The sequence below is a fragment of the Lucilia cuprina genome, chromosome 4, assembly GCF_022045245.1.
Source record: "Lucilia cuprina isolate Lc7/37 chromosome 4, ASM2204524v1, whole genome shotgun sequence".
NCBI classification, from domain to species: Eukaryota; Metazoa; Arthropoda; class Insecta; order Diptera; family Calliphoridae; genus Lucilia; species Lucilia cuprina.
The window spans coordinates 84,312,134-84,337,066 of record NC_060952.1 but is presented as its reverse complement, the minus strand read 5'-3'; the positions used below and the strand labels follow the sequence as shown (position 1 = coordinate 84,337,066).

The window sequence follows — 24,933 nt, the reverse complement described above, 5'->3', positions numbered from 1 at the left end:
TGGCTGTATGTATGTTTGTTTGTATGTAGTATAGTTAGTTTCCGTATTGTCGCTGTTTATAAATGGTGGTATATTCAATGTTTTTGTTGTTGTTGCTATTGTAGTTATATTTTTTTCTGTTGATGATGTTGTTGTTGTTATTATCATCAACAACATTTTTATGTTGCAAATGGCCACACATAGAAATTTACTAAACGCGATTGTTAAAACGCGGCATTTTTTTAGTGTACGGCAGCAGGCAGACTAAACAACACAACAAATTTTTATAATATATTTAAAATAAATTAATAAAACTAAATACAATACTATACACACATCATTTATTCTTTGTTTAGTTAACAACTTGCTTAAAACTTTTGGGACAATTTAAAAAAAAAAACATAAAATAAATTAATATTAAAAAATTCTAAAATTTAATAATAAAAAAATTTTTTAAAGAACAACAAATCTCCCGAAATCTCTTAACTGGACAACAATTTTACAACGATTTTTTGGAACTTCAAAAATAAAACAAACAAAAATCATCATCATAATCATCATAGTTATATCATTTAAGTTAAAGTTAAGTTTAAGTTTGACCTTGTTTTTTTATTTTAATTTAAACTAAAACGTTTAAAGGTCTCTGTGAGAAGAACTCTAAGAAAAATATTAAAAAAGTGTTTATACAAGTATATGGACTAGTTTAAAGTTTAGTTAAAAGTGTTTTTAGTTATTTTATTGTGTCATTGATTCTGTGTGCAAAGTGAACATTTGATGTGGCCTTAAACAAAAACAGAACTTTATTTTCTTTAAATTTGTTTTAAAACTTACTTTTCTAACAACGCCATCAACATGTTTTTCCCCAAGTTAATGAGTGTGTCTTTCTATGATTTTCCTTATAATTTTCAAACACCCTATTTCCTGAGCGCTGCCACACCGTCTTGAGTGAAATGCTTTAGCAAGTGAAAGGCATGTGTAATCTTAAATAGAAACAAAAACACAAACTAACAAACAAAAATGTGACTTTTTAAAATGTGAAATTCTAAATTTTTGTTCAAACACATTAACCGTTGGCCATCTCTATTTACAAAAACAATAGACCTCAAAATTTAATACCAGCAACAAGCCAAGCAATTTAAATAAATCTAACAGAACTTCTTAGTTAAACCAATATTAAACTGAAATAAAATAAACTCCATCAAAACAAAGAAAAGCAAAATAAAATAGTTACGACCGTTACAAATCCGTTAGCAGCAACAACCAACCAACAAACGCATTTTCGATTTATTTGTCTCTTTCGATAAAACGCCCCAAAAACGTCTGAATTTTAGTCATCAGTTTTTTCCTCCTACTTTCGATCAACCCCGCTCCGGCCATTCATTTTTAAGTTCCTTTTATATGCACACACACGCACACACACGCTCGAGAAAACTCCTTTTTCGGACTTTGAATTTTGGCACTCGTTGACATCTTTAAGCAAAATTCAATAGAATTCAGACGTTAAATAAAACAAACAAACCACAACAACAACAACTTTTTAAATACCTTTTGGCAATTTATTACATTCTTTGTTTATTCAAAATTTCCAAAACTAAAAAATTGAAAAACAAAGTTATTTCGATCCTTCAAAATACTTTAGCAAAAGTATTCAACAAAAAAAAAAAACACAAAACCAAAATTCAATCAAAATCAAACTACAAAATTACCTGAATCAAAAGAAGAAAAACGTATTTTTGTTAACAAAATTATTTATATTTAGTAAAAGAACAAAAAAGCAACTAAATTTTAAAACGCGTAACAAAAGAACTTAGTAACTAAACGAGAGCACAACAAAAAAGAGATTCCACTCCTACAGAAATCCAACTTATTCACTCACTTAACTCTAGATCAAACGTTCAATAAAATATTTATCACACTTATAACGCTAATCATAATGTTTAGAAATGTTAAGATTTTACAAACAGAACTGCAACAACTACAGCAACAACATTATTGTGATAGAAACGATCAACAAAGAATTTTATATGCACTTTTATTGGAAGGTAAGTTGAACATTAATTTATTAATTATAAATACTATTTTAAATTTATTATAAATAAATAATTTCAAAATATGTTTAAGAGAAAATTTTGTACAAGATAGAAAAATGTTTAATTTATATAAAATAAAAATTAATTTAAAGAATTTTTGAGAAATTTGTATCTATAAGCACATGAAAACTAATAATTTGTTCGCGCAATCGCAGTTCAACTCAAATATAGTTTTTCTTAAGAAAGTGTATGTATCTCAAAGAGATTTTTCAAACCTGTGTTAAATTCAAAGTGAGAGAGAGAGAAAGATGGGAATATCACTTTTTAATACAAAAAGCAATGTCCTTCTGCCTCTAAGACTGTCTATCCATCTGTGTATTGATATACCACTTGTGAACGCGATACAATGAACACAATTCAGCTTCCAATTTAAAAAGTTGATGAAACATTGTCCTTCTATGGACAAGAACTGTTGAAAAGCTTTTGAATTTAATCAATGATTTTACCTAGCAATATGATATAGTTGATTTTCGTAATAACAGTTTCGTTTGACAGAAAACTTCATTTGATATACTTATCAAAAAATAACTTAAACATCCACAATCAGCCTTTAAACATTAGTATTACGATATAAATCTGCATAATAAACACAGAGAGGAATATTACTTTTTAATGCAAGAAGCTATGACCTTTTGTCTCTAAGTCTGTATGACTGTCCATATGTGTATTCATATGTGACTTTTAAACACGATACAAGCTCATAATGAACACAATTCGGTTTCCAATTTGAAAAGCGTTTCTTTTCTATTGACAAGAACTATTGAAAAGCGTTTGAAATTGGTCTATAGTTTTACCCAGATGTATGATATAGTTGACTTTTATTATAAACACTAGTGTTATGATATAATGCATAATAAATAGAACAAGGAATATCACTTTTTAATACAAGAAGGTATGAACTTCTGTCTCTACGTCTGTTTGTTCATGTGTGAATTCATATACGACTTTTGAACACGATACAGTCTCGCAATGAACACAATTTAGTTTACAATTGGAAAAGTTAATGAAACATTGTTTTTCTATTGACAAGAACTATTGAAAAGCGGTTGAAATCGGACCTAGCCGATATCTAGCTGTATGATATAGTTGATTTTCTAAGTGACAGTTTCTTTTGATACAAACCCTCATACGAAATCCTTTAAAAAAAAAACTTGGACATCCATAATCTGGACACTAGTGTTACGATGGGTACTATTTAGATAACAAGATGTTATTTTGCTAGCGTCTGTTCATTTGTCTTTTGAATGCACGATAGGTTTCAAGCTTTATATACTCAAGTGTTGGTATTTGGACGGATGTCATCTAGATCATATAACATTTCCGTGTGTTCGTCTTTAAAATTCACAATAAAATTCAAGCTCTACATTATTTTGATACAGTTTGTTTGGTATTGACGGCCTTATTAGATTAAAAGACATGATGGTCTAGCCATTTCCGTGCTTTCATCCATCTGTCTGTCTTTTGAATGCACTATAGAGTTCAAGCTCTTTATACTCTTCATAAAGATTGTTTGATATTGACGGATTTTATCTAATTCATATTAGATAACAAAACGGTGGCGCTTATTAGATTCGTCTGTCTGTATGTGCCTGTTTTTTGAATGCAAAATTCAAGCTCTTAATACTCTTGATAAAGTTTGTTTGGTATTGACGTCGTTATTAGATTACATGATGGTCCAGCTGTTTCCGTGCATTAATCTCTTTATACTCTTAATAACGTTTGGTATTGACGCATTTTATCTAGATAGAATTCAAACTCTACATATTATGGATAAAGTTTGTTTGTTATTAACGGAATTTACTTAGGCTTTATTAGGTTACAAGATTAAGCTATTTCTATGCTTTCTTCTCTCTGTCTGTATGTCTGACTTTTGAATGCACGATAGGGTTTAACGATTCTATCTAGGCCCCGATATTGTGTAACAATGCTATACCCAGAAATTATACTGTTAGAATTGACCAATGTACAAAGTAGGCTTGAAGATCACAATATACCAATCCGCCTTAAATTTCAAGAACCATAGTATATAAGCATAACTTATACTGTAAGTATGCGTTAAAATCGGGACGTATTTATCCCAATAGAAGTTATACTTCAATAAATGACTTTAGTACACATAATTGACTTCAATTAAAAAAGAATTATATTATTTCTCCTTACAAAGATCCTTAATACATAACAAAAGTTTAATAACGATTAGTCATTCTTCAAGGAAATAAGTTTAGCGTTTATAACTCACCTTTAAAAACCAGAATAGTGACAAAATTTTTTTTATTTATTTTTACTTCCTAAATAAAACCTATCTAATTTTGTTTACGTATACTTATTAAATAATTCAATACAAAATATATATATTATACGCCACCTGTATCCTGTTTAAATAGATCTAAACAAAAAGTATTGCATATTTATTAACAGCACCTACTAACGCATACACCAGACGTATGATTAATATTTAATTCAAACACTGAGTAAACATGTATACGTCGCATGAATCACAGTCATTATTATTACATAGAAAATCTATAGCATACTTTGGGGTAACATTTTATTATACACACTAGGCGTATGATAAATATTAAAATTTTATAAAAAAAAATATTATAATTTTAAGAAAATTTATTTTAACTTAAATATAATTTTACAAATAAGCATTTTAAAAGATAAATATTTTTGTTCGCATAGAAGGAAGTTGACTGTAATATAAACAGTTCTATTTATTATTTTAATTTGCCTATATTGTTCATAATATAAATAGTGCGGAACTAAATTATTGGTTTTGAAAGCATTTGAAACTTCATGTTTGATTAATAATGTTCATGTTGATGATATTTATACCCTATATAACTATAGGGAGGGGAGAGGGAGTGGAGGGTCTTATGCTGATATTTGCTACGTACAAAAACGCTAAAACTATCTTAAAGTATACCGATATAATCAACTTCTGAGTCTATTAAGTCATCTCTATAAAAACTATCATTACAATTAATGTGTTAAAATGCAAAATTTTACACAAAAGCCTATTAAGTCATTATTTAAACACAGTGATGTCAATTACTTACTAGTAATTAGAAAACGTTATCGTTGTAAATTGCATGAGAAAACCTATAGAGCTTTACAGGACCAAGTAATTAAAAAGTATTAAAATAGTATTAAGATATCTCTTTGTAATCTGCACGATAGGTAGTAGTTTTTGAAAAATATGTTGTTAAGTATGTAATTTACTTAATGGAAGTTTTAACTAATTTTTGCTAGAATATATTTTCAGTAAATTTAGAGCTGATTTGAAATCGTAGATCGGTTATTTTTAACAAAGGAAATGTGACCACAATAACAAATCCGACGGCTTTCGAAAACTTTAAGAAAATTATTCATTAAGTTTGTTTTTAAACTAACGCAGTTACCATTAATGTCAAACTTTAAATGTCTTACATCTAGTGATGTCATTGGTGGCATACTTGTCCCCAAAACAGAAAATACAGTCAATGTATATCGTGTGCAAAAACGTATGCAGTTTCTACATTTTATCGAAGAAGCACAATCAGAACGATATGTAGTAGTAATTGAAAAGTCTGTTTAAAGTTAAATGATTACAATTGCAAATTATTAACAAGTTTTGCCAATAGTTTTCAAAAATCAGGCCAGAGAGTATTTAACGATTAAGTGCTGAAAACGATAACTTGTAAGTTTCCATATATGGTATCTCTGATATTTAAAAAACTCCGTTTTTAGCCATATTTGAGACATCATAACAGCTTGAAAAGATCTTCTTTTCCAGATATATTAACCCATAACTTATATACTAAGGCTAAATGCTGAAAATTGTATGTACTCTACTGTATTTGACAAAAAACTTGTGTTATAATTTAAGAAAATTTTATTAATTTTAGTTTTATTTATATAGACGAACGTTTACTTACTCAGACAGATGTAAGGGCGATATACAAATAGACGGACGAGTAGGTAGGTATCGATGAAGATAAACAAACGACCTGGAAACAGATATCTAGACAGACAGAACTGTAGCTTGTGTAATAACCATTTTAAGGAAATTTTATTAATATTTGTTAGAGAGAAGGACGAGAAGACAGATACCTATTTAGATAAACAAGCGGACATGGAAACAGATATTCAATCAGACAGACGAACTGCAGACATACACACAGATATACAGATTAACGGACAGGCAAATACATATACATACAGACAGACAGACAGACAGACAGACAGACAGAGAGACAAACAGACAGACAAACAAACAGATGATAGACAGAGTGACAGACAGACATACAGATAGACGGACAGATAGATAGACAGAGGGACAGACTGATAGATAGGCAGATAGACAGATAGACAGATAGACAGATAGACAGACAGACAGAGAGACAGAGAGACAGATAGACAGACAGATAGACAGGCAGACAGACAGACAGACAGACAGACAGATATACAGACATATAGACAGACAGACAGAAAGACAGACAGGCTTCTTTCCTTCATAAAATCGAACAAACTGACAGAATATCATACAAACCAAAAATTTTTCAATGTTACGGAAGAAATAAAAAATTCTTTTTTTAAGAAATATTTTGACGAAAATCTCCATTTTAAATATCAATTCTTATTGTTAAAAATATTTTTTATGAAAAATTAGATTTTAAAATTCAAACAAAAATAAAAAAAATCAATGAAATAAATTCTAATTAAAGCAATATATTGTTAGTTTAACACATTGTCCAATAGATCTCCGATCTACCAAAATAACAAGCCAAAAGAAATCTGTATCTAACACCCCTTACCCACCACAACAAAATGCGTTACATGCCACATGCAACATGCAAACAATACTAAAATGCACTTAGTACTTAAGCATCACCCCCCCCCCCATCCAAAACAACAACACAAACTCAAATGCTAGCTCCAAACTACATAAACATAACACCTCTCCTTTTTCTAACCTCCCCACTACTGCCTCTCCGACAAAATCAGAAAGAAAAAAACGCATCAGCACTTACTCACACTCAGTTAAAGAAGAAAAATGCAAATAACTGCACTAGTATTGGTTTGTTTTTATTTAGACGTATGTATTGATGTTTTCCTTGTTTTTCAATTCTAGTCTCTTGTTGTAAAAAAAAACAACAACAAGCATATACTTACATATGTATGTAGCATATACCTAGAGAATGCATAGTAGAAAAACAAATAAGAAGGAAATGCATTTCAGGACCTGCGCAAAGCGGAAACTAAATGCCCCTTTTTCCCAAACATATAGGAAAAAGTTCAGAAAAAAAGAAACATATACTAAATTGACAAAACATAACAGAGAGTAAGAGAGCCAAAAAGAAATGCATACAAGTGGGTTTTGTGCAGTGGATAGGTTGAGGAGTGCAGCAATAATAGTAGCAGCAGCAGACAAGAGAGTAAACCGGCTTTTTTTGTTGTTACTGTCTTAATAATGAAGCTGCAGTTTTTAGTTATGTATCATTGTTTTTGTTATGCAGTTTTGTTGCATTTTGCAATAGACTTTTTATGTTGATTTTTTTTTGTCTCTTTTTGACTTTAACCAAATAGAAATTGTTGTTGTTGTTTTTTTTGTTCATGTTAATGTTGTTAGGCCTATAGAGTAGATATAGTGTTGTTGCAAAGAGAAGGAGTATTTACTAAGAGAGTGTTAGTTGGTGGATATGTATGTAATGTATATGTAGGTAGGTTTGCATGTTGGTGTGCATTTTAATTATTTTGTTTTTATGCCTACTTTTAGGCGGGAGTAGGGTTTAAGCTTTTTGCATTTATTTTGACTATTTTAACTTCTTCTTTTTTCCTTTTTTTTTGGAACATTTTACTCTGTTTATATAAAAGAAATTTTAGGGAGAGCATGTTTTATATACGAATAAATTTTTCATCTTGTTGGTAAGGAGAGCAGTATTTTTGTTTTTTCTTTTCTGTTGCATTTAGGATTTGATGCTGGGAGTTTTGGTGGTTTTAGGTAACTCTTGTCCTGCTCTACAAGTACATATAAAAATTGTTAAGGGCCAGTAGTGTTTGGAGTTTGTGGCAAGGAAGTTGCATTTTGTGTCTTTGAGAGTGTGTGTATGGATGTATATATGGCAAAAGTAAATAAGCGAGTGCGTGCATTTGATTTTCTTTGATATGAGTTGTTTTTTTTTCTTGTTTTCGATATTAAGCATTTGAGTGCGTTTGTTGAACATAAGATTAGGGGGTAGTAGTATAACTAATACTTCTCCTTTTAGACATAGTTATATATGTCTTAAATGTTTAAATGCATATAGGCCTCATGTGTTATATACAATAAACTTAAGATTTGTACAGCTGGAAAAGAGGAAGTAAGGGGGCCACTTAGTTTATGCAATATTTTTTCGCGCGCGTATTTCAAAAAAAAAAAAAACAAAAACCAAACCAATACACAATAACAGAAAAACATAAAAAAGATATAAGCAAAAAAAATGGTGAATGTATAAAATAAAACGCGACGATGATGGTGGTAATGATGAAGACAATGGTGATGATGATGATGATGGTGAAACTGCTGATGATGATGATGACGATGACCATGTTGTTGATGTTAATGCCTGATGCCTGTTTTGTTGTTGATATGTAAATGCAATGCAAAATGTTATTGTTGTTGTATATATATATGGCAAGAGGAGGTAAATTTATATGTAGTGTGTGTAATCGCAACAGCAACAAGAAAAACATTATAAAGAACAGCAGCTACAACAACAACAAGAACAACAACGAAATAACGATTTGTATTGCTTTAGTGAAGTTTTCCATCATCACTAACGAAAAACCATGAAAAACGCCGAACGCATTCAATGTCCCGGAATTTGTTGGCATACGGCTTTTGGACGTCTTTTGAGTACAACATTGCTTTTTTATATTCTCGGTTAAAAAGTAACGTACCACACAACATATACCGCAAAAACTTTTTAACACACAAAACTGAACTAAATAAAAAAAAAGAAAGAAATAGAAACTAACTAAAACGGTGTCTAAACGGGACTCAAAAAAAAAAATTATATAAAAAAATACTCAACTTAAAATATTACTACCCTATAACAAAAAAACACAAAAAACTCTAAATATATTATAATATATATACATATATATATTATATATATAATATATACATATATATACATATCTATTATATATATTATATATATGTTTATTTGTAAAAGTATTATTACTCGTTTTCATTATAAAACATGATCATTTTCTAACAAAAAGCTTTTATAAAATAATATAAAAAGAAATAGAAAAAAAGAAAGTTTGAGTCAAAATGAAATCAAAATAAAATGTATTTGTATTTATATATGATGAGTGTATTTATATACAATATATATACATATAGAAAACTAAATACATAAACGAGTATAATGGTGTAAAAGCAAGAGAGTGTATTAAATATATATAATTATTATATATTGTATAAAAAAAAACAAAACTAATGCTCAAACATCATAATAATGAAATATTAAAAAAACAAAAATATATAAAAAAGCAATTATCATTTAAACAGCTTAACTAAATAAGCAAGCCTCCCCTTTATTTGGTTTTTCCCCACAACAACAAAATAAACACAATAAATAAATAATTATGAAAATCATAATAAAAACAAAATTAATAAATATAAAATAAAAGCAAAACTAAACAAACATGTGCTTTAAAATTTAATTAAAATAAAAGAGAGCAAATTACTAAAAAAAACAATAATTTTAAAAAAATCCTAAAAAAAACAACATTATATTTCCTGAAAATAAAAATTCTCTCTAATTTCTTAACAAAAAACCTTACAATTTACCATTAACAACCCTTTGTTATTTTAAAATTTATTTAAAAATACTTAAAACCCGGGCGTCGTCGCTGTAAATTAAATTAATTAAAAACATGTAAAAATTTCTTAAACCAAGAAAAAAAAACCTTTAAACTTTAAAAAGAATAACCGCACAATAAACTAAACATTTTTTTAATATATAATTTACAATCACAACAACAATAACTTCCTACAGCGACGACGACCCTTTATGTTTTCGGCCAAAAATAAAAATATATATATGGTTTTATGTTGCAATGTTGTGTAATTTATTTTCTAAATAGTTTTCTTTAAACAAATAATGCTTTATAATAATTTGTGTAAAAAATTCATAAATATAAAAATTATTATATTAAGTTTTATACAATATACGACATTTGTTTTGGCTGCTTTAACATTAAGAGTTCATATAAATATTACAACTAATGCTGATTACCAACATAAGGCTGCCACATCAATGTTGTTAATGAGAAAACAAAAACAACAACAATTACAGCAAGAACAACAACAATTACATAAATTAAAACAACAAAATAAAATGGATAAATAACATCAGTAAATTGTCCTGTAGGTGATTATGTATTTTAATCTAATTAATTTATATATTTTTTTAAAGTAATTTTAAAAAAACTTTTTATTGAAGTTAATTTTAATTTTTAAACAATATTTACAACATTTTTGGAATGTCTTGATATTTAACTCATTTGTTTCCTTCATCCTGATAAATCACAGCAATCACATTTTATAAATTATTTCCAAAAACAAATTCTAAAATATTCTATTTTTTGAAAAAATTACATTGAAAACATTGCGGGTTTCTAAAAAAAAGAATATTAATTATTAAATTCAATTCAAATTCATATTGCTTAATACATTTTTACGCTAAAAAATTCATATATTTTTCAATGCATTTACTGGCTTATTCATAACAATTTATCAAAGGTTTATAGCACAACATTGTCTTTAAATCCTTTGTTTAATAGTTATAACAAAGACCGAAAATTTATTTAAAAAATCATTACTTTAGTATCAGTTGAAAAAATTGTCTCATTCAATTATATGTCTTTTAAAACTAAAAGTTGGGATTTGTTTCATGTTGTAATCTTTTTTTTATATAGTAGATAAAGTTTTTAAATTTTACAAAATATTCGGTTAAAATTATAAGGTTCAGTTAAGGTTCGATAAGTTTTGGTTAAGATAGAGCAAAGTTAAGCACCTATTTGGTAGAGTATTGTAAATCCATTGGTTAGTAGTTAATTTTTAGTTGTAGCCTATTACTCTGGATGCTATGGGTTCCATTACCAGCAGAGACACTGACAAAGTTGGGCTTAACAGGCCTCGTGTAGGTCTTGTTCTATTGCAACTACATATTATATAGTCCTAACTTTAGAATATTTCTCTAGTCCCGTTTATAGACTATTCTATAGTCTCAACTATGGACTAATTCTATAATCCCAACTATTAAAATTAAAAATTTTCTGATCTGACAGAAACTTTTTTTGTAATTTTTTTATTTCTTGGAATGTTTTATTTGTTTACAGTATTCGAAATTCGTAAACAATATTGAATATTTTGAAAAAAAAAAAAAATGATCCGGTTCAATTTCCATTAGCTACTGCCTTACTTTCACAAGACATACAATGAGATATAATCAGAGTATCGACTACCCATCCGTTATGTTAAGTGTGGAATGAAATATTAACCCTTTTTCAACATTTATTAGTTAGAGTTGTAAACAACATTCAAATTTTAAGAAAATTTTATGATTACGACTAGTATAATAAATATATTTCTTATGATATGGTTCCTATAATCAACTTCGATCTAATCTATAAAGAACTGCTCTACTTTAATTCACTCTGCTTTAATCCCTTCTGCTCTGCTCTTCTCTACTCTACTCTTCTCTACTCTACTCTTCTCTACTCTCTTCCACTCTCTTCTACTCTACTCTACTCAACTCTACTCAACTTTCATCAAATCTACTCTGTAGAGTAGATATAAGTAGTAACAAATCAGACAGCAAAACTCTAACACTCGTATACTACCAATGCTCTATTCTAGCCCTAATAATAATCATTAAACAGTTTTTCTGTAAGAAATTCTGAAATCTCAAGCTTCAAATTTGATGTTTTGGGTCAAAATTTACTCTTTTCTATTCTACTCTATTGTACTCTACTCTACTGTACTCTACTATACTTCACTCTATTCTAGTCATTTCCTTTCTGCTCTCTTCTACTCTACATAACTCTGTTCTGCTTTACTTTCAAGCAACAAGAATACAAATTAAAGCTGAACATTTCATATAAGAACTACCATTATAGTAAAACAAATCAGAAAGTAAAATTCGAACCGCCAAACCCCTCCGTTATAAAAACATGTTTTTTAAGTATTGATATTTAATATTTTTTTATAAGAAAATTTTAAATCACTAGCTTCAGAATGTTATGTTTTGATTCTAAATAATTGTGAAAAATTTAGCACTTTAATGAACGATAACTCGAAAACGGTTAAAACGATTTTTACTGCTTTCAGATTACAATAAATGGATATAGGAACTCGATATATTGTGATTAGTTTTTTGAACATAATTTCGACACTTATAATCTTTTTTTTTAAAGACCTTATTTATAATACTTAATTTATTAAAGGTTTATAAAGTACTTGTCCATAAAAGACTTGTTATTCCTTACAACACTATAGTGGGGAGGGTATTATGCACATCCAAAAATATTGGTCCTTTACCCAAATCCAATATTATTCGGTTCAGAATCACTTTCTGTGTCATTTTAGATATTTCTGTCTGTCTGTGCGTTGTCTGTCCGTCTGTGTATCCATGTAAAGTTCTGCTTACGCTAAATTTTATGAAATTTTGCACATTTTTTTATTTTTGCTAAACGAAAGCTATTGAAAATGGTTGAATTAGATTAGACGCAAATTCCTCTACCAAAATTAATAAGAATATACCCATATTAACCCTTATCCTCATTTAAGCCTTCTTGTATAAATTCTTTTTTTTGTCACTTTTAACATTAAGTGGTGTAGGATAATATATAGTCGGCCATACTAGATTTTTTTTTCCATTTGTTCTATTTAAAAATTATTGATAAATGACTATATGTATAGGAATCTAAAATCAAAACAATGTTTCGAATTTTAATGCGAATATTAGTTTTTAAAATTTAAATTCACGAACCCATACACTACATACATATATAGCGAAATCCATTTAGCTCTGTCCGTCTGTCAAAACGTTTCTTAAAACAAGAGACATTTTCTCAAACAACTTCTTAAAAGAAATTCATGTTTTTTGCATACTCATTGGATTTATGAATATCTTTGAAACGTTTAGAAACTAAATTTTTGGGCAGTAATTCTATAAAATGTTTCAATATATAATCCAAATGATTCTGAATTATTTCGAAAATATAGCAATGACAACGGACATCATTTTACGTGCATCAAAATTGTTAACACTAGAGACCGAAAAACTCATATGTCCACTAAGAATACGTACCACGAAAAATTTCACAGTTTTCAGTTTTGTTTCTTTTCTAAACTAAAATAGAAGTTTCAGTCCCAAATTCCAAAAATAAAAAAGAAATAATAATTACTTTATACAAATTTCCCCCAAATGTTTTAAAACTTACTATTCAAAAAAAGTTGCTGCAACAGTTTCAGTTGCAGCAACAAAAACTTATATAAATGTCGGTAATTGACAATCTTTAAATTTTAAATTTGCCCCCCCCCCCCCTCTTATTTTGTAAAATACTTTACCTTGCGTTGAAAATATTTTTATACAAATTTTTGAAAATACAAAAACAATTTATATGAAAATACAAGTGAAGTGAGGGGAAAAAATTTATAAAATAACCTCCTAAGCCTTCAAGTTTCATTAGTTTTGTATGTAAAAATTTGATAGAAAAGTGTTATTACAGTTTCTTCTAATTTGTACAAACCAATTCTTTTCTATTTACATTTTGCACATGCCAGCGGCAACTACTTGTTAAGAAAATTTCTAAACAAAACACGTGTTTTTCTTTAAAGAAAAAAGTCTAAAGGAGAAGAAACCCACAAGTAATTTTCGCCTTTAAAAAAATCTATGTCACTAAAAAACAAAAATATCAAATATGTTAAGAAAAACTTATAAAAAAGCACAGCATACTATTAGGAGAAATGTTAAACAAATAAGACATTTAATATACCAGCACACACACACACGCAAACAAAAATGTATCTATTAAAAACTACAATAGAAATTAAGCTAAAATTCTTTTTTTTATTATCTTTTATTAAATTGAGTGTAAATTTTGATGAAAGACAAAACACAACAAAATGCAGCAAACGTTTCTTCTAACCAACTAACTGGGTAAAACTAAAATAAAATAACAAAAAGAAAAAAAAGACTAGAACAGCAAAATATTAGAGAGTTTTTGTAAATGAATGTTTTTTTTTTAAGGGACAGGGGTACCGTGGGGGGTAACGATTTGGGGATAAACTAGAAAAGACTAATGTTAAGAGATAACTAATAGGAATGGGGGGATCATGTATGTGTGTATGTATTTGAAAATGCGCACTAATAACAAGAGCAAGAGCTATTTGAGCATAGAGAGTAATTTAGAGAGTTTGTTATTTATGTTTTTGCTTTTTTGGGCATTTTAATGCGTACACATGAAAAGTCATTGCACCCATACTCTAACCTTAAACTAAACAGGCAAATCAGGCAAAAATCAACGTCAAAAACGAAACAAGATTTTTTTTTGCATTATCCTGTTACTGCTAAAAACCATATTTGCCTGTAGGAGATATGCAGCCCAAAAATTGAATATTATATGCTAAGCTGTCTGTATGTTTTAGTAGCTGCTGGGAGAGGGGGGAAAAGGGAGAAACAGCGAATAAATTTTTTTTCTAGAATAGTGAGTAGGCCTCTGTTTTATGAATACGTGAATTTTTTCGCGTTTCCTGGCCAAAAAAAAAAAATGGATATACACAACAGCATAAAACAACACAACTGCATAAGACTAGAAGCGAAAAAAAATGTATTGCATACTTTATGTTGTTTGGCTAAAACCGGGGTTTTTGCGCGGCCTATGTGCGTTTGCTCTTGCTAAATGATTTTTTTGCCATATACTAGACGATTAGTACAAAACTTAACATCAACGTCGACGTTACATAAAAATTTTTATTTTCGGATTTTTTTTCACTCCAAAAACACCAGCAACAACAACAACAAAAAAACTAACACAAAAAAAAACCTCTAAAAATAATTATTTATATTATTTTACTAAAAAAAAAAAAGAATTTTTAACAAAAATTTTTTTCAAATATATTTAAGTTAATTGTTAAAAAGTGTTTATTAAAATTTAAAATTAACAAAAAAAGAAATTAAACAGTTTCTTTAACAAAAATTTAGTTTTTTTAAGAAATTTAATATAATTTTCAATCAATCAAGAAAAAAATGTTTAACCTTTGCAACGACTTCAAAACCACAACTGCAATCATGGCCACAACGACGACTACGATGATGTTTACTGCTACGACGACAATGAAGATAAAAATGATTTTTTTAAGTTTTGTAAGAAAATGCTAAAGAAACAAAAAACCAAAAGACACCACCAACTACCACAAACAAAATGTAACAAAATGCAACATTAACTAAAAGTTACAACAACAGCAACAAAAAAAAAAAACAAATTTTGAGTTTTTTGTTTTGAGTCCTGGTAAGAATTTCTTTAATTTTTACTCACAGTTATTAAAAAAAAAAAACACACACAAAATCTTAAAATCTCTCTAAGTAAAAACATCTTTAGACAATAGCAAACGCTCTCAGTGATTAGTATGATGCTTTTCTTTTAGTCCCCTTAATATTTTTGTTAGCATAATGACAAAGAGTAAAAGAGTAAACAAGAGAGTAAAGCTTATATTAGTATTAGTTAAAAGATATAAGCTTAAATTTACTTTTACACATACACTAAACCTTATTTACAAAAAAAGTGTTTAGAGAGTTGTAAACTTATGCTTGTTGTTGTAAGCTTTAAGAAGATATTAGAGATTTGAACTAATACCTATAAAAAAATGTTAATACATGTGTGTTGCTTGCAGCAAATGAGCATAACTAAACATGCGTAGGAGTTCTATCTATCTATTTAAAGCTTTACTCTAATTGCTTGTTTTTCTTTTCTTTTTTTGGTTCTTTTTTTGTAATTTAAGAACTTTTCATTTCGAAATATTTATTTACTCATCTTAATAATCTAAGGAGATTTTTATAATAGAAGTAGTTTATCTTAAGCTTTATGCTTAATAACATCCGTTTTAATTTTTCACAAAAAGTCTCCTACAACAACAAGCAGAACAACTTACAAAAAAAAAAACAATTCATATTATTTCCCTTTTTTGGTTATCTACGCATTATCTTAAGGCGAATTTGTATGATTTTTTATAAGAATAAGAAATATTTTGTTTGAAAAAAAAATAAAGAGAAAACATTAAAAGTAAGATTTAATAAATAAAATAAAAATAAGAGAAAAATATTTTCATTAAAAAAATTATAATAAAAAAAATATAAAAAAAATAAAAAATATAAAAAGTGCTTAAAAAAACTAAAAATAAATTTTTAAATTAAATATTAAAGAAAGACAAAACTTTTAAATTTAAACAGTGTCTTAATAGTTATATTAACAAAAATAAAATAAATTCTTTAAAAAATTTCTAATATTTAAAAAATTTGAAAAAAAAATATTAACAAATTTCATTCGTTAGTGTTAAATTTAAACGGGTTTAAAATAACATAAAAAAATTAAAATTTTTTACATATTTTTCTTTTAATTTTTTTAATAATTTTTATTTTTTTATAATTAAAAATTTGTGGCTGAATTTGTTTAACATTTTACCCTGGAAAAACTAAAACAAAGTACTTCCAAAAAAAAATAACTTTTCTCACCACTTCAAAAGCAGCACTATGTGAATTTTTTATTTTAAAATAAGTGATGTTTCTTGACTTCCAAAGAACCTAAAAGCATTAAATTTTTTTAAACTGAAGATATATTTTTTGTACAGAAATTTTTCGAATTAAATCCATTTTATTTTGGAGTTAATTTATAAATAAATTGTATTCAATAATACAAAAATGAGACATTAAAATTACCACCTGAGAATGACTTCAAATGTAGTGAATTTGTAAGCAAATAATAATGACATCATCTCTCCTACGACAAGCCTGTATTAAAAAAAACAAAAACTTCACTTTGTAATAACTTCCAAAATATAAAAATTACCTCCTGAGAATGACTTTAAATGTAGTGAATTTGTAAGCAAATAAAAAAGGATATCCCTCCTATGACAAGCCTGTGTTAAAATCATCACTACTTCTGGTCTTCTGCAATACTTCGATGTAGTAAATTCTACTTCTTTTTCGCTTCTTTGAAAGTTCCTTTTTTTCCAAGTTTTGATAAAATGTTATTAATTTCTCAACAATTTAGTTCTAGAATGCCGGACTATAATCAGTATTTATAAAGTTTTGCTGTTTAAGATAAAAAAAATTTAAGTTCGAAATTTTCAATTTCGAAACTAGTTCCATCGACCGGCGTATAAGGTCGTCATTGTTACTATGGAATAATTTGCTTAATTCATCCTTAAAAAATCTTTATATAACAACTACTTTTTTAGAACAGTTCTGAAACCGTGCCTAGTGATGTTATAATGAAATTGTCAAATTCTTTTACTCAATGCTTAATTTAGAAGTTTTTTTATCATGCCATCTGCAATGATTTGTACACAAATGTTAAAATTAAAATTTCTTTAAAAGAAAACTTTTCCTTTCCTTAAAAGAAGCGCACAACAGACCCGATAATGGCCTAGGTGTATTTCTTTGGATTTGATGTACTATACATCCTGCTGTCAACCTATCATAAAATAAAACTTCTAATATCGCGCTTAGGGTTAGAACCACTAACTAAATCCTTATTCGACATATGCTCTAGACAAAGTGTTTATAATTTTTTAATAACATCCCTTGTCAAAGGACATATATACGTAGGGCAACACTATGCAAAGATGAAAATGCAACGTTATTGACATTGCAACAATTCGTTGTCATAATATAAATTTTTGTACACATCCTCTATCTAAATGTTAACAAATGTATTGAAAAATTATGAACATTTTGTTGTCTTCTTAAAACCAGGCATGTATATTTCTTTCCACCTCTGTGAAGTCGATGGAAAGAATAATAATGATAATTCATAGAAAAGATTCCAAAAGTAACAACAATATCATTAGCTTCTTTATGTTTGTATAAGTATGTGTTTAGGTTTTATTTTAATTTAAAATTATAATTATTTCTAGAAAATCGAGGTTCTATATTCATTACTCTCTATCTTAGAAATAAATGAAAACAAATTTTTGATAAGAAACTATTTGGCAAAACAGTAATCTCTTAATTATTTTAACAAGTATTCTTAGCAATTTAAAATAAAATTTGAACAAAAATTTTCTTTCATATTTCATAAAAATTGATAAATATTCATAAGCAGAAAGTAAACCTCTGAAAAAAATATAACTTTGAATTGGAATTATTTTTCTGCAATAACCCAGCAAAACAAGAAATTCCTAAAAAACGAAAATGAAGTAGAATTTTCTCCATGAATGTACTGAAAAAGGCCCAAAGAAGTGATGATTTTAACACAGACTTATCATAGGATAAGTCCAAATTCATTACATCTGAAGCCATTCTCAGGAAGTAATTTTTTTATTTTTTTTTTTTTTTTTTGGTAAACAAATTTACACTTTTCGAAAATACTGTAGAAAAGTTTTTTTTTTAATTTTCTCTCGTACTACACGTTGCTAGTGAGGTAAAACTTGAAAAAAACTTGTTTATGGGACACCCCATGTAGCAGCCTATAACGTTCTATAAATCATAATAGAATCCTTGGAAGTTTTTAATTTGTAAATGAATGGACTGACTAGATTGCTTTTAGATGATATTAAAACAAAACTCCTTTAATTTGCATTTCAAATCACAAAAGCCATTTTTGGCATTAGTGCTTGTCAGTCAAGCCTATTTTGATAAAAGTATTCAAGAATTATATTGCTAAATAACTGGACTGGCGAAAAGGGGATTAACACCGGTGGAGCAATATGAAGTAATATGAATATGAATCTCATACATCTATTTTTATTACTCTATTTTTATTACTCTATTTTTATTACTCTACGCTATGTTAAAGTTCGATAAAACTTAATGGATAATAAATTTCTTTAAATTGTTGTCATTGTTTGAACGGATTTTCTTCAAATATTTTGTTTAAAAAATTTATGTAGAATACTTTAAAATGAATTATCTTAACTCAAACTAAAAGCTTATCCAACAGGTTTAATCTCAGACAATAGAAGTATTTAATAGTTTTTTCTTGTTTTCTATTTATGTCTGTCCGTCTTCCTACTAGCCTTCTTAATGTATGATATATCATACTTTTCAAAAATGTTTGTTATTAATGCCTAATAATGTTCCTCAATCTGCTGGCTGGTCTTCTAAAAGATAGACAATTTTTTTTTGTTAAATATTTCATGTTGTTTAAAAAATATAATTTTATTAAAAATATTACTTATTCCTTAGAAATGTTTTTGGTATTTATAAATAACCAAATTTAATTAGACTGTAAATTGTCTAAGATTGATCTTTTCTTATCTGAGCGAAAAACAAATTCAACAAATTCAATTTTAATTAACTTATTTATATTTATTTAATATAATATATGTCAAAAAGTAATAAATTAAATTCTTAAAAAATTTCTTGCAAAAAAAAGCTTCTTTTAAAAAATCCAATTAAATCCTAAATGTAGGCAACACTTAACGATGGCTGCCGTTATGATGTTATATGGGTATTTCCATGTTTATGGTTTTCTTTTAAAGAAATTGTATTTTGTTTTATTATTTGCTCATTATTTACACATTATTTCAAAAGAACAGAATATATAAAACAAAATCTAATTTTCTAAAAAAATTCATATTTTTTTCCTTATTTTAAAATATTGCTTTTATAGTAAATTCTTTAAATTGTGATAAAAAAAAAAATTAATTTTATAACTCTTTTTTATTAAACTCTCTTTTGTTATTCTCATAATTTTGCTACTTCTCCTTAAATCTCCTTAAAATATGCAAACAATTTGTCTTAAAGAGTATAGAAAAAACTTTAGCTTGTGAGACTCCAACATTATGCAAACAATTTGCAACATACAACATATGAACACATGTTTCTAAAGTCAGAAAAAGCAAAGAAAATAGAAGTTTGATCTTAAAAGGGGGAATAAAACATAAAATCAGTATATTTTGTGTAACATGCCCAGCATGTTGTTGTAACGAATAAAATAGAACAAAGAAAAAAAAAAGAAAGAAGAATAAACCGATATGTGAAATATAAACGAAAAATCTAAAACTAAAACAACAAAAATATATCAAAAGAAAACCAAACAAATACAATTTACGCGCGCTTTACGGTGAATAATTTTTCATAATAAATTATAAAATTTAAAAAAAAATAAAAAAAAAATATTTTGGAAAATTTTTAATAATTTTATTAATTAGTAATGCAATATATATAATAAGTAGTTTTACTACATTTTTAAAATATTTGAATTTTAAATGAATAATCTTAATTTTACAGAGAAAAATTTTAAAAAAAAAACAGCAGGTTTTTTCTTTAAAAAAAATTAATTACTTTTTTTAATTTTTAATATTTTTTTTATTAAAAATTGTTAATTTGTGATTATGCTTTGCTTTTCTAATATAATTTTTAAAATTTAAAAAATTTATTTGAACTTTTCATTATGTTTACTTTAACTTAAAAATATTAATCATACGCCACCAGATATAAAGTTACTTAAGTAAAATACTCTAGTTTTTGTTATAAAATTTTTTCAATATAATCTAATCTTTTTATTAAGGCAATTAAGTTGAATTTTAAATAATTAAAATATAAAAGAAAGAATTTTAAATTTTTTTAAAAAAAAATTTAAGATATAAAGAAATTGTTGCTCTGACAATAACATAAGTCATACAATAACAAAAACATTATCTGTTTTAATAAATGCTCATTGGCTCCATTAAATTTTCCTTTAATTTTTTAATGAATTAAATTTTCAAAATAATTTTTTTTAATAAATTTAATTTTTAAAATAATTTTTTTTTTTTTTTGAAATTTTTACAACTTCTATTGCTTAATATATTACTCATACGCCAACAGGTTAAACTTTCTATAAATTACTTGAAATTTTTTTTAAATACTGTTTGTATTGCATATTTTAAGGAGTTAACAAAAATGCTCAAAAATGTTAATCATACGCCACCAGATTGCAGCCAATTTTGCATATTTTATGTTGATAATAAAAATAGGAATAAATATTTATCATATGCCGCCTTATTTAATACTACTTATTTAAAATGTCTTAATGTTTCTGTTGTTTTCATTTAAAAAATTTTCTAATTCTAAGAAAACAAATAGTTTTCAGCATTAAAAGTATAAAAAAAAATCTCAAAAAAATGATTCCTTAAAGAAATCTGATGACAGTATTTTGTTTTTGTAAAGAGTATAAAGTGAGAGTTTCATAAAAAAAAACTTTAAATAACATTTTTTGAAACAAAAATTAATTAAAAATAAAAACGACATAGGTACTACGATATATCGTATATCGTATAACACCGATTGTGACTTAAACAATAGATTTTCTTTATAAAATTTCATTTTAAAATATTTTTACAATATTGATTTATTAAAAATCATTGACCTTTGTTGTTTGTCCATGAATTTGTTCAATCTTTTCGACGACATATGTTTTGCGCACCAAAAGATCTGCACATTTTTAAGAATAAGAACGAGTTAGAAGAAATTTTGAATTACACAGAATAACTTAAGTATACCTCAATCAAGAACTAATTATAGTTGAATTTTAAAGCGGAAGAGACAAAACATTCCTGCCACTTGTTACTACAGCTATTACAACATGTGACCGATCGGAATCTGATAGAGAAGTATGCTTTCATACATGGTTGCACTCAAACGAATCACTTGCATTTAGAACAGTTGCACAATGCTATGATGTGTCCTTAATATATATATTGTTTCCTTTTGGTCTTGTCAATACACAAAACTACTTTAGCGCCAAAGGTTATTTGACATTGTAACAAAGTTAAATATCCTTTGGTCTGTTTGGGCTTTACATACGATCTTTGAATATTCTAGTTGTGGTAGTTGCAATGAACTTAACAAACGTTTTCAAATTGCTGCTTTAGAAGTTCTCAATGATTTCGTTAAATTTTGTTAATTTTAACAGTGGATATATGCCTCAAATTCTTAGTTGTCAAACTTTTTCAGATAATCTAAACTATCCGTGTATTCTGTGCTGATATTCTCACTTTTGGAACCAATGGAACTCATTGACCATAACCTTGAAAAAAAATCGGTTATGACAAGTCAAACTTAAATGTTTCCTTCTTTATCTTTTAAACGTATAACTCTAGTTTATTTACTTTCGGTTTTTATAATTGCTTTTTTTGCTCTAAAGTTTTGATTGTTTGTTTTTGAAAATTAATAAAAAAATATGTTTTCGATTCTATAAAAGTATCTGTTTTTTGCAACTTTTTCATGACTCTTGTTATTTTCAATTTCTAATCCTATTGATGCAAATGAGCTATAGATTCCGAACTTATATCGAAATTTGTTAAAAATGTAGTTTTTTTTAGAGAGCCCCTTCAAGTATGCTTTAGATTTCAGTATTTTTATTTAATTTCCTTTACCTTTTATATATACACCTATCCATTTAAAAGATTTACTGTCTTATACATAAACATTTAACAAAGGTTTATTGAACAAATTTTATTTAAAAATTTGATTTATAAACCTTTGATAAAAGTTTATGAATAAGACGCTTACAATGTAAGTAGTTGCTTAATCATAAACTGTTTAAAATTTTTGTAAAAAAAAAGATTTTTTGAGAGCCCCTCTATGTATGTTTTAAGTTCTACTTATTTTGAACCTTTTTTATTTTCCTTTTTAACAATTTTTTTGTTAAAAAGAAAAACTAATGAGCGAGTGTGATATTGTACTATTTCCATTTTAAAATATTGATCTTATTGACAACCCTTACTGTATGCTTTGATTTTTACTTATTATTAATATAATTTTTTTTTTACAATTTCCTTTTATAACAATTTATGTTGCTAAAAATTCCTTTGAAAAAAAGTAACACTTAATTTAATAAAATTATCTACAAAGAAATTAGCAAAAATTAGTTTTCCCTTATTTCTTATAACAAATTCTCCATTTTAACTTACATCCGTTTCCTTTTTGTGTTGCTCCTTTCAAAAAAAAAAAAAAAAAATAAAAAATAACATTTCCTCTCTAATATTGTATTTTATCTTTTACTCCTGGTTCAGTTGCTGCTGCAACTGCTGCGAGTATTTAACACCAACATTATGAGCAAGAAAATTATAAAATAACACCATTACAACACACAAACACATACATATAGACATTTATTTTTGCTTAAGGTTTTGTAACATTACACACGAACATTCACATGAAAAAAAAACCAAAAATACCGACTTACTTGCTCACAAACATTGTGATTGTAATGTTAGAAACGTAAACTCGAAGTAGTTTCTTGCTCTTGCTCAAAGTCTTGCCAGGCAAATGTCCTTTTAGTTTTTTTTTTGGTTGCTTTATACTTGTCCCCTACTTCGTAGAGAATCGTAACGTCTTCGTGTTTTATATTTTATAACTGTTGTTGTATGAATGAAGATTTCCTTGGCTATGAGAGTGTGTGTGTGTGTGTCTGTCTTGTTTTTTATACAACTGCGCATTATATACTTGTATTTCCTTACCGCACACACACACAGACGGACGGACGGACAGACACTCTTACACATAGAGTAAAAAGTATGAAATTATTTTCTATATATACTAAGACTTGTATAGAAAATTATATGCTTTTTATTATATGTTTGTATGTATATATATATACATATTTGTAAATGTATATATTTAAATATATTGTGTATATAATATATATATATATATATAGAAATAGATAATTTTGTCTTTGTTGTTGGTGTTCTTACTGTTGTATGCTTAAAACTCTAAGAGTAAGTTTGTTAGCTTATGTATATATGTGTGTGTGTGTGTGTCTAAGTATAAGAGTTGGGTTGGAAATTGTTTTTAGGTTTTTCCTCTAAAGATGTAGTATGCTGCTAACTGCAAGTATTTTTGTGGCATATTTATATCTATTTTAACAAGTTTTTGTTGTTGCTGTTGTCGTTAGTTTAGTTGTTGTAAGACGAGTGAATTTATTTAATATTATAGAAAATATTATAATAAACTAAAGCTCAAAATGAGAAAGATGCTGCTGCTGCTGCAGCAATTGCTGCTGCCGAGTTTAATGTTATATTTTATGCTCACCAAAAATTATATACGTATTTTGAACAATATAGTTACACAGAGGCAACCTTATGATGAGATGTTTCTTATTTGCTCTGACTAAACTCAAAGTATCTTTTTGTACCACCCTAACACCCACTGTTTGTGTGTTGCACATTTATAAGACTTTAGGTTGGCAGGACTCTTACTTGATCCCCCTTCCTACTGTTTAGACCCTTAAGCTTTTACTGCCTGTGTTCTAGCTATTTGTATGAATGCCTTACTGGCTAGCAGACTGACTCACTCACTTGCTTGGTTGCCTTTTTGTCTTATTATTCTGGTATTTTGTGTTTAGTTGTTGTTGTTGTCAGCTTACCAGTAAATGTGCCAACGTATTTTAAATACTTGTTTAACTGTATATGTGTTTCCTCACAATTTGTTTGCTTATACATGTGTGTGTGTATGTGTATGTTTTTTTTTAATATTTTTGCACAACGTTAAACTACAACAACTAGAAGAGCAGCAGAAAACCCTAAGTAAAAGACCAAGACCAAATACAAGACACCGACATACAACGTAGAAGACTCATTGTGACCATTAGACATTTATTTAGGTTTAGTTTA

The 24,933-nt window shown here is 27.2% G+C and overlaps 1 protein-coding gene across 7 annotated transcripts in view; it reads left to right on the top strand.

The window, feature by feature from the left end:
• Positions 1–213: 213 nt before the first annotated feature.
• Positions 214–24,933, top strand: part of LOC111684952 (homeobox protein prospero) — a 135,365-nt gene continuing 110,645 nt past the window's right edge. For 2 of the 7 annotated variants that reach the window (XM_046950554.1, XM_046950545.1), the window contains exon 1: positions 214–2,021. The gene's annotated coding sequence lies outside the window, so the exon portion shown is untranslated. Of the gene's footprint in view, positions 2,022–9,340; positions 10,474–15,244; positions 15,624–15,643; positions 16,395–20,075; positions 20,397–24,933 lie in introns of those variants that run through there. The other 5 variants (XM_046950555.1, XM_046950546.1, XM_046950547.1 and 2 more) reach the window with 5 other exon arrangements.